Below are 13184 nucleotides of genomic sequence, written 5' to 3'. Positions count from 1 at the left end.
CTGTAATAAAATGAATATGCAGTGATATAGGACAAGGTTTGAGCATTTTAGTAACACCTCACTGCAATAGTGAACATCTGAACTTTTAAATTGGCATCGGTTTTTTAGGAGAATGTCACAAAATATAGATCAGCTCTGCCTTTTACAGTACGAGGAGTACCTGTAAATTGAAACATGACTTAGATCAACAAAAAAAGGAGATTCTAAGTACGGCTATTTAATAAAGGCAATGCAGCAGGTTTTTTGAGAGATAAGTCCCTTAGCACAAAGGAACTGCCTCTCCGAAGTGGCTTCTTAAACAGTTTCCGCTGAATATAATACACTGGACTTCCTCTTTTTACAGCAGCCCTTGCTTCCAAAACCAGAGAGAATGGTGGGTTTAGTCTAACTTAATCCTAAGCCACATTTTTAACTTACTGTGAAACAATATTGTAGCTGAGGATCCCCCCTTTGTGAGAAAATGTGGAAGGAATATTGCAATATTTGACCAGCTGAAGTGACCACTTCTAGACTGAACTGGTTACCTGCTCCAGTTAAAGAATAACATCACAGAGCACTGTCTAAGAGTAAAAGGACTAACATAAACCCTTGGCTTGAGACCTAAACTTTAAAACATTAAGAGCTGTCTTACACTCACCACCAGGTGCCCCTCAGCCTCCCTACACCCATGACTGCACAGCTATTTGAATTAACAACACTTCTAACCACTCATGCTGCAGAACTTCATAACGACCCTCCATCACCCCATTACCCCATTACCTGGATGCCTCTAACCCAGCAGAGTGTGACCTACAAGATGCTGTGTGCAACAGAAGCATTACTGCTGTTGTACTGAAAAGTTACTGAAGCCTAAAGTAGAAAGGTCTGGCATCACTTACAGGATTCAACAAGTGAGCTAATAATCACAAACTCTAGTTTAGACACAGACACTGACACCTGACTCTTTCCCTTCAACTGTAGGAACTACAGGAGTTAAATTTTGAAGGTGTCCTGTACCACATGCAGAAGTGGGACCACTTGTTACTGTTTGTGTAAGAATTGTTTTTATATTGTTTTCAATTGAAAAGCCAACTGATCTGAACTAAACAGTCTAAAAGACCCACTGAAAGTAACCAAGTGAATGAAAAGAAACCTAATCTATCAAAAAACCTGTACTTCAGACTTTCAGAAACAAACCCTTCTTATCTGAAGATCAGTCCTAACTTTCTTTGTGACAATACAGGTCCTAATTTTCTTTGTGACAACAGAAAGTGAGGAGTAACTGTAATAAAGGTAAACTGTAAATGTACAGAGTAGCAAAGAACATCTCAGATAAGCACTAACAATTCATACTCTGTTACAATTTCACTCGTGTGACACAGCAGGTGCTTTCCAGGCACAAAAGGTCAACCAAGAAGTGCCACCCAAAGTTTGACTCCAGCCAATTTCTAAGTTTCCTCACGTGCTCTGCGCGCTGCAAAAGGGTTGTTGCATCCAAGCTGTGCCTTTGGATGCATTTAGGACACTTCCTGAGCCGAGCAGGCAGCGCTGTCAGCAGGGATATCCACCGGCAGCACTGACAGCAACCGGAGCGCGGCTCCTGCGGGAGCCCCGCGGTGCGGCGGTGCCAGGGGAGGCGAACAGCGGCGAAACCCGGGCCCACCTGCCCCGGGCCCCAGGGCTGTGCGAGGCTGGGCTGCTGTCAGGGCACGCTGCGCTGAAGGTTTCCTTCCTTCTTCTTCACCAGGCGGCGGAGAGTGGCCAGAGCCAGGCTGTGCCCTCGGGGAGCCCCACGGCGCCCTGTTCTTCCAGCTCGGGCACCCCCGGCCTGTCCCTCCCTCCGCTCTCGCGGGCTGCCCGAGCTGTCCCCGAGAGCCTGCAGCTGCCACCTCCCCTCCACAGACTCTCCCTCGCCCGGGCTCGCCGCCCCGCCCCGGCACCTGCTGCCGCCGGGGCCGTAGTGCCCTCGGCCGGGGCCGCGCTCACCTGCGCCGGGCCGGGCGCTCCGTGCGGCGGCGGGGCCGGTCCCGCTGGAGACGCTGCCGGTGCCGCTGGTCCCGCGGCGCCTTTCGGGGCTGCACTTCTGCTTCTGCCGTCACCGGGAAGGGGCGGTGCCACCTGACCCCGCGGCCACCCACGGGCGCGGGGCCGACGGCAAGGGGGCACTCAGCGCGCCCGGCACCGGCCCTGCCCTCCCGTGCTCTTCCCTGCCCATCTCTGCCCTTCCCTGCTCTTCCCTGCCCTCCCGTTCCCATCCCTGCTCTTCCCTGACCTCCCGTGTTCTTCTCTGCCCTCCCGTTCCCATCCCTGCTCTTCCCTGTCCTCCCGTTCCCATCCCTGCTCTTCCCTGCCCTCCCGTACCCTTCCCTGCTCTTCCCTGCCCTCCCGTGCGCTTCCGTGCTCTTCCTTACCTTCCCGTTCCCTACCCTCCCATGCTCTCCCGTGCCCTGCCCTTCCCTGCGTTTCCCTGTCCCGCGTCCCCGGGGCGGGTGTCGAGCTGAGCCCCCGCTGTGCCCTCAGCCGCGCCCTGGGGCACAGGCTCTAGCTCAGACACAGACGCCGGTACTGACTCTTTCCCTTTGACTGTAGGAATTGCCGGAGCTAAACATGGAAGGTGTTCTGGACCAGCTGGGTAAGGTTCCTACACCCATAGGCAGACAGCAAGGTCGTCACAAGGAACAAGTCATGCCCATTCAGAGGACACCAAAATAAATGCCTAGAAACCAAAGCTAGGGGATGGTACAGTATTTCAAGGAACAAGATTCCACGTGTGGGGATAGTTCTTGGCCATTTCTGCAAGGACCACTCCACATTACAACAGCAGTTTCTGTATTTCAAATGCTGGTTCCCAAAAACAGAAGTGAAGTCTCATGGAGGTAGCTCTTCATCTCCCCTCCTGCCAACACTGGTGGCTGGCACAAGGGAGTGAAAAGCACATATCTTTTGACAGACTAACCTACTCTATTAGAGGGGAAAAAAAGGTTTCCATAATTTCAGTCAGCATTATAAATGGTAAAACAGGAGCCAAACTGTGGGGTTTAGTAACATTTTCACCTATACCTGCAGAAAATACTGAAACAAAATGATACCTAGAATGAGTTAGCAACATGTTCTGCATCAAACACCTCCAGCGATACTACCTAGGTACCTGTGAAGGGAAATGTCAATTGTATCCAACTCTATTGTAGGAGCAATTTGGGAAACTCTTCCCAAAAGCACACTTACAAGCCTTTATCATAGTCAAAAGCACCAACGGGATTCGAATAATTATGACTTACCAGAAGTGAAGAACGTATTCAGAATACACCACCACAAAAGGAAATAACTCAATACGTGAGAAAGGTGTGGATCATTTTAAATGCAAAACAAAAACATGATCATTACAATCTCATCATTGTTCACTATTTCATGCCATCTTGCATTGCTCTTTATATTTTTCTAGATGCTCAAACCTGGGAGAAGTTTCTCTCTTAAGGACATGTGACTCAGTTACAAATTCACACAACAATATCTTAAAGGAAGCACTAATGAGAATAGCAGAATATGTACCTATCACATCATAGTGTCTCTCCCATAGTTTATTTTTAGCTCTTCATCTTTAAAGCCTTCAATGTGTTATTCTGAAACTGCCTTTGAAATAATGTGAACAGAAGCAGAATGCACGTGCCAAGAGGCCAATTTCCCCAGCTGCAGAAGCTCATACCCAAACATCTGTACACACCACATTCCATAGAGAGCTGAAGGGTGCAGGTGATCCTGGGCATTATACAAGCAGGAGGTAACAGCAGTCTGTTAATCCCAGCTGTCAGATCCAGAAGCCATTCAGGTCCACTGACAGTGAATCCAAGTTCCAGCAAATATGAGCCTCAGCAGCCCCTCCTGGTTCTGCTTCATTTGGCCAGGTACCAACAGTCTCCTCACCAGTCATATGGCACAGCTTCAGCACAGGAACCACCCTTGAGCAACCTGCAAGCCACACAGGAACGGAGTTGATCATCTTTATCATACTCAGAGCTTTGCTGCTGAAGTAAACATCACTGCAAAGTACATGGGGCTTTGGTGTAGACAGACTTGTGTTTGTGCATCACTTGTGTTCTGAAAGGACCACTAAAACCTACCAATTCCCAACATTTCCTGCTCAACCTTGGACTTACCTGATAAAACTCTGATAAAACTGAAGAGTCATTATATAGTCAGAGAAAATACCTATGTGGGAGAAAATCATAACTGCAGTGAGGTTTATGGCATTGAATCCTGTAAAAAAAATCCCAGCCATATAGATGGACTAAGCAATCCCTATAACCAAACCAATAAAATAGTAACTCTCAAAACCACCAGTTATTACTGAGCACATCCACAGAAATAGGAGTTCTCAGACAGCCTGACAATCACAGCAGAAGATTTATTATCAGAATAAGCAACCTGCCATCCAACTTTCACACCTCAAAGGCAGGACCTTCCAGGCAGACAACAGAATTTCCTGTAAGGAGAATGAACCTCATAGTCACAGACAATTATCAGGCAACATCTTCAGTTCTTTTGTAGCAAAAAATCCTGTATATGTATGTGGAGGAGAGATGTGGGGAAATTAGTTCTCCATCCAAGTTGGCCCTAGCAAACCCTGTGTGTTTAAAGAGGAAAAGAAGGTTAGCTACTAGAATAAAATCTTCCTTTCTTTTCTTTTCTTTTTTTCAGTTTAAATTTCTTCTTATAATTTTAAAAGGCTCTTTGAATTTTAAATAATATAATCACAATTCATACTATAAGATCTGAAAAGCAAGTTTTCTTGCTGGGAGTACATTTTTACATTTTGGTCATAATTCCCTCAGAAAGGGAATTTATGGTGTTGACAGTGACACTTTCTTAATTACAGCACTGGAAAGTTCAGCCCTGTCCTGTATTTGGTAATGAAGTGTTGATTGCTTCCCCGGAAGAATAAAGCAAGGCACAAAAGAGAATGACAGGACTGGCTAGGTGACCTCATGGATTTAATAAATAATGGTCACAAAACTGGTGCCACGTCCTTACAGCACCTACAAAGAAAATACAGCTTTTGTGGAGAAGCCAGAAGTTGAATAGCTTTATTCCATCAATTGTAGGAAATGTTAAAGAGTCATTAGGCAGGAGGAACAAATATTTTAGAGACTCACAGCCATTATCTAGCCTAAGGATTTACGCACTGTCATCATATCTGCCCTCCTTAGCAGGATGTGCATTACCTCAGCTAGAATTTCTGGTTAGAGCTGCAAAAACTATGACCAGATATTTCAGATATATAAACTTAATTTTCAAGTGTTTCTTTTACGAACTTTTCATTTGCAGGACTGAAGCTGATTTTAAACTTAAGAGAACTTGCGTACCACTATTTTGGGATTAGGTGTCAATCCAGTTTCCTATCAAAAGGAAGAGCCAATTTGTGAGGGGAGAATCTGTAATCATTCAGGACTAGCTGAAAACAGTCTGGAAGTGGAGTGGTATTACCTCTGCAGGACTTTTTCCTGCTTCATGGTGGATTTATGAGAAGGAATTTGCACACACATTCCCATGAACTGTTTGGATTCTGGGATTCTAGAGGCCAGAAAAGGCAGAGGATATGTTACTTTTTTATAGCCTTTTTTCAAAAACTCACTTATTTTGTCAAAGTTTTTCCCTTCCCTAAGAAGATTAAATTGCCTGTGTACACTGAGCAAGGCTAGTCCCAGACTTGAGGTTGCTCGTGATGGTCCTTCAGCCACCTCTTCTCCTCCAGCACATCTCAGCATAAGAGTTCAGGCTCCTTGAAGAGTGTGTTTCTTGTAAAAAAGTGTTCTCGTGTATACTTGGCTTCATTCTTATCAGAGTTGCATTTTAATCTTCGTAAATTATTGTCACTTAATCATAATATTTAAAGTAAACATTGACTTAAAGTAAACTACTTAAGTCAGTAGCGGAAAAGCTGACATGAAGGAAGGGAGGTTGTCCTTGTAAGTGGCTGGCCTGGTGCCTGCTGAAATGTTTGTCTGAGGCCTCAAATGTTCAGCTTCTCCTCAGTTCAGTCACCCTGTCCCTTGCTATTTGCAAGCACTGCCTGTAAAAAAAAATCCAAGGAGTTACTGCCTGCTGGCCTCACACACAAAATGCAGTGCTATCCCTTACAGTTTCTGTAACAATTTGCATTTGTAGGTGTCAAAACAATTTTTAGAAGAGAATGGAAATAATTATTTCCCATTTTCAAAGGCACCAGGCCCAGAGAGTGAAGAGGTTTGCCAAAGATCTCAGGGCAGTTACATGCCTTGGGCAGAGCATGGCTTCCAGGTTTTATCCTTAATGTTCTGACTTCAGAATGGTATTTCCTCACAGCAAAGCTCAGTATGCCAGAGGAAAACTTTTCATTTGTCAGAATTATTTTTTTCCAAAGTTTCAGTCAAGCAAGAACTCTGCTGTGGGTTTTGGGTTGATCAATAAAAACCTTTTTAAACATACATGTGAAAACATTTGAACAAAGCTGTCAAAGTGTGGGGTTTTATACATAAATTATCTAGCTATTTATTCAATGTCTTGAGCTAGCTTTGGCTACATAGAACTCCAGTGTATTCAGAGGGTTTGTAATCACACCTTCAGTTGAAATGTTAAATATTACAGCCACTACATCCACAGTGATAAAATGCCAGCAGCTCATAACCAGCACTATCACCAGTGAGTCGACATCAACGTTACCAAGGCCTTGACAGAATGGGAAGACTGCAGGAGGCTCTACAGGGAACCTGGAAATTTTTGCTCCTGTGCTTTTTAAGCCAAGTACACGAAGATCTTTCATAAAAAATAGTGTGATTTTGAGTGGGAAATACTTAGAAAAAAACAGAATTTGACAATAGATTTGAACAAAGTGAGCTCCAGCTCAGCAAGAAATAGTCTGGCTCTTCCCCCTTGGTAACTTTGAACCTTTCATTTCTCTCCCACTGTGGAGTAGCACCACAGGTGAGTTGAGGAGAGAAAAGTCTCTGTAACCACCTGCTTTGGCCTCCTGCTGTCTCTCATTCTCCCTGTGAGGTTGGACAGCCTTGGGAAGGGTGGTTAAGGTGGGCACAACAGTGGGCAAGGCTGGGCTAGAGGGTTTGGCCACTGCTCTGAGCTCCTCACGGTGGCATCTCACAGGAGGAACACAAACACACTCTGTGCTCTCGCACTGGTTGTTTTCCATTTTCCTTCCATTCTGCTGGATTCTTAGCACTGGTTTTGCTTCTGCTATTGGAAGCTCTTCCAGGACCCTAAAACAGACACAGCCAAGGTCTTTCTCTGCTCTCTACATGGCTGATTGCAGGGATTTATCATTGTCTAAGGCCTTCCCTCAGGGCACACAGGAAGGGAGAAGTTCCTTACATCTGTGCTCACTCATGCAAAGATCAGCTTTAATCCAACACAGGCTACATCAGAAAAGTTTAGAAAAGCCCTCCAGCTGATCAAAGCACTGGGGATAGAACAGAGAGCATGCTGGTCCTAATACAGATAAACACATAATTATGAAAAAACACATGTCAAAATCTCACTAAAATCAAAATGGGATTGAAAAATTAATGATGTACTCAAGTGATAATTTGTGAATAGGGATAGAATGAGAGATACTCTTCAGAGCTATGCCTTGCAGATGCCTGTGCCTTGGAGGAGTGTCCATCTGGTGTATTTCCAGGATCAGCAGATTTGTATAGAATGCAAATCATTATTGCAACTGCTGTTATCTTTATGCACTGTACTCGTAACTGAGTGAGTCACATCAAAGGGTCAAAACCTTCTGTTCTACTTTTTATGATAAGTACCTTTTTAACATACAGTGTCAGAGTATCTTTTTAACATACAACCTGTCATCAACAGGTTGGAGTTGGTATTGGGTGATCTACAACAGACCCTGGCACAGGGACCCAACCTTATTTACATATTTGTTAACAATTCAGAAGAGGGGATAAATGAAGGGGGAGAAAATTGAGATAATATATGCACTAATGACTAAAATCCTGACTAAATTAGATATTTTTAAATAGGCTGCTTGTGTTTCCTGGTCTCTCAAACTGCCTTCCAGCTTGCAGAACAAATCTGTGTCAGAGTCTGGTGAGGACTGTGCTCTGGGACAGGCAGGTGGAGAAAATGTGACACTGCAACTTGTGCAGGTGGAGAAAATGTGACACTGTAACCTGTGCAAAGTCTCTGAGGCCCAGGATCTGTAAAAACAGTCTGATACCATGGGGAGCAGATTTAACTTTGCAGCTCCAGAAGGGCTTCTGTTGGCAAAGGACCATTTTTCAGAAATTCCACCTGATATCAACAACCACCTATGGTTGCTGATCTCAAATTCATGTGTATTTTATACATACATGTAGAATCCTATTATTTCACTTATCATATTAAAAACATATATATATAAGGTGCTTTTCACATCTCCAAATATATTCAATTTGTGCTACAAAATTCAGAAACTTCACAATATGTTTGCAAGCACCAGCTGCCAACACTTTTCTGTCAGTAACATTTGACTGAAAAATTGATCTTAGACACTCTATGAGATGTTTTAAAAATAAACACAAAATTTGAACTTTACCAACAAAGAAAAAAATTAACAAAAACTAATCAAACTTATTTTAATGGAAAATTTCCAACATGTCCTTCATTTAACAGGCAACAATGTCTAGAATAAAGAACCTAACAATGTGAACTGCAAAAATCTTATCTGGCCTGATCTCCAAATAGGAATGAATTAAATAGCTTGGTTACCTTCAGCTGAGCACTCAGGGCATGTGTGTGCTTGTAATGATTTAAAAATTTCACACACACAAAAATTGTTTCCTCTTTTTTCTTAGACTGGGCTAAAATACCACCTCCTCTTTCAAAGGAAAGGCTTTTTAAATTTCCTTTATGATTAAGAAACTCCTTTTATCCCAGAGCTAAGCTACAGAATGTTTTACAAAGACAAAGGAGGATCTGCCAGGTGATTTAAACCCAACTATCTTCTCTCCAGAACCTTTCTGCCACACATCAGGAAATATTTAACCCCATTTTTGAGAATAGCTGCCCTGCAGAGGTTCAAAGGCAGCAATGCAGACCTTACCTTTAATCCTGTGCACAATAATGACTGACATACCGGTGAGATGAGCAGTGTCATACGGAGGCTTCTTCCTCTTTGTACCCTAATTCCACCTGGGTGAAATCTCACTGCTAAGACCCCTTAAGAACACAAAATCTCTAATCAAATTTCCAAATGCCTGGGCCTTTTAATTAATTTAAATTTTAAAAGAAAAAAAAAAGTTGTCACCTTTGCTGACACTCTCTTCTTGACAAGGACAGATTTTGTTATTGCTGTTGCTGCCAGGGGAGGACAAAAAAAGGGAAGTCCTAAGAAAGAAAGTGGAAGACTAATTCTGAAATATGTCACTTCCAAGCAGCAGGACTCTCTGCTTTCCTCTCCTCGTGGGCTGAGCTCTTTTCACACTGTCTCACTTGCATCATGCATTAATGACAGGGTAATGTGTTAATAATGCCCTCACCTGAGATCAACCAACACTGTAAGTGTCTGCTTGTCTTAGGCAAATTTTGAATTCTTTGCGTTGTGGTTTCTCAACCTTTGGGATGTCCTCTTCCTCTTTTAAGTTTTCTCTGTAACCAAAGGGTTGTTCATCATTTACTTTTTAAAGTCTCATGGACTCTGCTGATTCCAGCAGCTGGGCTTTGAGGAAAACATCTAATATCTTTAATGCTTAGGAAGAAAAAAAATCAAAGCACTTATGTCCGTCTTGAGATATACATTTGTAATACATATACACAAATGCAGCCTGTGCTCAGCCACGTGGTGTCAGGACTAAAGTAGCTTAGGCATGGAAACAAGGATTTAAAAGTTAGACCAGAACACAATTCCTGGCTTGCCACCCTGGAGGGAAATAGATAAAAAGAAGGTTGACTTTGTCAACAACTGGCACCAACTTTATTTTTTTATTTTAAAAATAGTGAAGCTGAATAGTACCAGTTTTTCTATTGATTTATATGCAAATAATAATTGGAATTTATATTTAGATCTATAGATAAATCTATTTAGAAATAAGATTTTCAACAGATTAAAAGAAAATGAAATATTTATATCAAAACAGTGCTTGAATATGGCAACACAGAGTTCATTTTTTGAGGTACTTTATGAAAACAATACAAAACATGATGCTATTTGACCAAAAAGAAAACATACAAACCTAAAATTAAATAAACTTTTTTAAAAAAATAAAAAGTCATGCAGAAATATAACTGGAGAAGTGGTTCCTAACAGGACCTCCAAGGAAAAGTCAGAAAATTCTGCTCCCTGCATGAGCCAGTCACCAACATTCCCCTGCTCTGGCAGCACAGACAGAGGTACCACACAGAGCTGCTGACTTGATGACAGACATCTACAGTGAGCTGAGGAGACCTGAGCTACTGTTGTGGCAGCAAAGCCTCAGTTACAACCAAAGACAAGAGCTAAAGGTGCTTTTTTGATGATTTCTGTAGCCTGACAACAGCCAGGCTTCAGCACCAGGCAGGGCAACAAGGATGTATTTACCAAGAAAAAAAGCCAGACTGGAAAGGCAGCAAAAGAACACCTTTGGCAATAGAGAAAGAGAAAACCCAAAGGTTTTCAGCCTCCTGCTGCAGCAGACACCAGTGAGGTGCTTTGATGTCAGGGAGGAGACCAGTCAACAGAATCAGAGAAGACCAAGGTTGGAGGAACCGATGTCTCCGACCCCTCTCACCACACCAATGCTCTGCTCTGCCTTCAGCTGCCTTCCTGTGCACAGCAGATTTCTGCCCCCAGAAGATGAGAGATAAGGTCAATGGGAAAACAATTTATTGCCAGACTGTGGCTAATTTTAATTTTTTTAATTTTTTTTTCAAAGAAAGGAAATTATGAGTGCAGAGCAGCAGTGGCTCATGCTGGGTCAGTCAGGAAGTGTGGGGCTGGGTATTTAAAAGATGGGTATTTTTGTTTCGTGGTTCTCTCAGAGAACAAAAGCATACAAGAAACTTCTTTTTTTAATTAAAAAATGCAAAGTTTGAGTTCATCTATAGTTAGCTGAGGTATCAACATTATGTTTTGCTCTGAAGAATGTCACTTTAAGCAGAATACTTTGCATCTGTGGCTGCAATTATTATAGAAATGCTAAATAGCTAAAACCAGGGCTCCTTTGGATTGTAGCACAGATAATAGCAAAGACAGGACAGGAAGGCAAGGAGAGATTATTAACTGTATTCCCACAGGTGAAGAGCTGAGGCATAATTAATTCAAACTGAAGTTTCACATACATTTTCATCGAGCACTTACAATGACAAAAGGCAGTCCCTGCTCCTGCCCTCCTCATCTGCCTCTTTCTGTCTCTGCTCAGCTTGGGCCATGAAGATAAGAAAAAAATCTGAAAAGACAAGTCCAAAACTGACATTGTGGATATGGCAAGTAATGGAATAGAGAATCAGCTGGAGGCAGAGCCCTATAAGTTACAAAACAGCCACTAATCTGGCCTTTCAGGGTTGTTACTTATTAGCAGTGAACTAGCTGATAATCTTTGCTGCAAATGCTCCTGGAAAATTAATGCAGGGAACGACTCAGAAGCTCACAAGAGTAGTCCTTGCACGGTGTAGTTGGCTGAAATATCTGGAATTCCATCTCCATGTTACATCTAATCTTCTGATGAGGAAGCTGGGAAAAGACTGTAATTAAGCAAAGCATTGTGTGTATTGAAATTTGTTAAGGAAAAATCCACTCAGCCAGCAAACAAGTGATTCCTTTGCTGACAAAAGGAAATGGCAGAATCTGGTGTGCCCAAGACATCTATGCACATCTTAAAAGACATTAAAGATAACACAGTTTAGATGAAAAAAAATAGAGAATGAAATCAAGTAAGATATTTGTCAATGATAAAAAACATTTTGCAAACAGGAAAAGAATTGCTAAGGTTTTTGAAAACATCCATGATGATTAAAAAAAATCACTAATAATTGCTGTTGAAATACTCAAGCAGAAAAGTTGATAGCAGAGCTGCCTCAGGAATGCTGTTTCTTGCTGACACATGTTTTACAGATATATTTTAGACCTTCAGACATCATGGGTTTATTTATGTGTGTGCTGAGAATGAATTTGCTGCTTTCCAGGCCTGTTCAAAAATGGTGCTTAATCATTCTATCAAAAATCAGGTGCTGCAGAAAAATTTGGATCAGCTGAAAACAATCTGCAGTTGTTCCTCCATGTGTGTGGAGTTCCCCACACCACACTGATCCAACCCTATCTCCTTTTCATTTTTAGGGCTCAAAGGAAAGGTGAATATTTGGGGAATAGGCTGGTTCTACCAATATAATAAAGATATTTTTACATTATTCTTCCCTCGAAGTGGAAAAGACCAACAGTCTTTCTGGATATGTTTTAGTTGAGAAAAGACAAGATAAAAACAGCCATACTGAAGTGCTGGGTTAGTGTAGAGGAGAGGAAAGCCAAGGCAGGGTAACAATCCCAGCTGATTTTACAGGAAATGTTTTTTAAAGAAATGACAGACACATTTTTAGCTCTTGAGTTGCAATGACTTGTTCAAAAAATACCCTAAAATCCCAAACACAGGAACTACTTATTTCTGTAGGGTTTGTTACATGCCCATGAGAACAAAGAGCAGAATAATAAACCAAAGGCCATCACTGAGGCTGTGCTGTGGTTTTGTAGCACCAGGTCACATTTGAAACCCCACCACCTGAGCTGCTGCCGTGGTGTGACCTCTGTCAGGCCGTTACAGTCACGTGAGAGCGGCAGGGGCTCATTTGCTTGTTCATATCTCTGCGGGCAGAAGGCAGAGCTGGGCTAAACAAAACTCTTGCAAAGTGTCCAGGAGAAACCAGTGAACTCGATGGAAAGCAGTTGGTTGTTCATTTTCCTTTCTTATTTGTCCTGAGTTTGGACAGCACATACGATGGAGGTTGACATGGTGAAGAGGACGGGGACAACTTTCTTCAGAAAGCACTGCACAGACCTCCTGAGAGAGCAGCAGCTCCAAAGGACTGGGAGCCTTTTTCAAGCGACTCAGAACATCCCACTGCAACATGAGCTTCCCAGTGCCCTCTCCAGAGCCCCTGAGTGTGGGCAGGTGGGCTGCACAGCACGGGGTTTGCATGTCAGGACACACTCCCTGTTGGGATCATAGCCCAGCTCCACAACTGCTCCTTGGGGACTCTGGCAAACC

At 42.8% G+C, this 13184-nt stretch overlaps 1 protein-coding gene across 4 annotated transcripts in view; it reads right to left on the bottom strand.

The window, feature by feature from the left end:
- The window catches only part of PLCG2 (phospholipase C gamma 2), a 62218-nt gene extending 52694 nt beyond the window's left edge, over positions 1 to 9524 (bottom strand). The window contains exons 1-3 of one of the 4 annotated variants that reach the window (XM_071567345.1): positions 9260 to 9465; positions 9056 to 9171; positions 3258 to 3945 (exon numbers count right to left, since the gene is read on the bottom strand). The gene's annotated coding sequence lies outside the window, so the exon portion shown is untranslated. Of the gene's footprint in view, positions 1 to 1965; positions 2056 to 3257; positions 3946 to 9055; positions 9172 to 9259; positions 9466 to 9491 lie in introns of those variants that run through there. The other 3 variants (XM_071567347.1, XM_071567346.1, XM_071567348.1) reach the window with 3 other exon arrangements.
- Positions 9525 to 13184: the final 3660 nt, after the last annotated feature.

This window comes from Pithys albifrons, chromosome 12, assembly GCF_047495875.1.
Source record: "Pithys albifrons albifrons isolate INPA30051 chromosome 12, PitAlb_v1, whole genome shotgun sequence".
Taxonomy (NCBI): Eukaryota; Metazoa; Chordata; class Aves; order Passeriformes; family Thamnophilidae; genus Pithys; species Pithys albifrons.
This window is presented reverse-complemented; position numbering and strand designations above follow the sequence as displayed.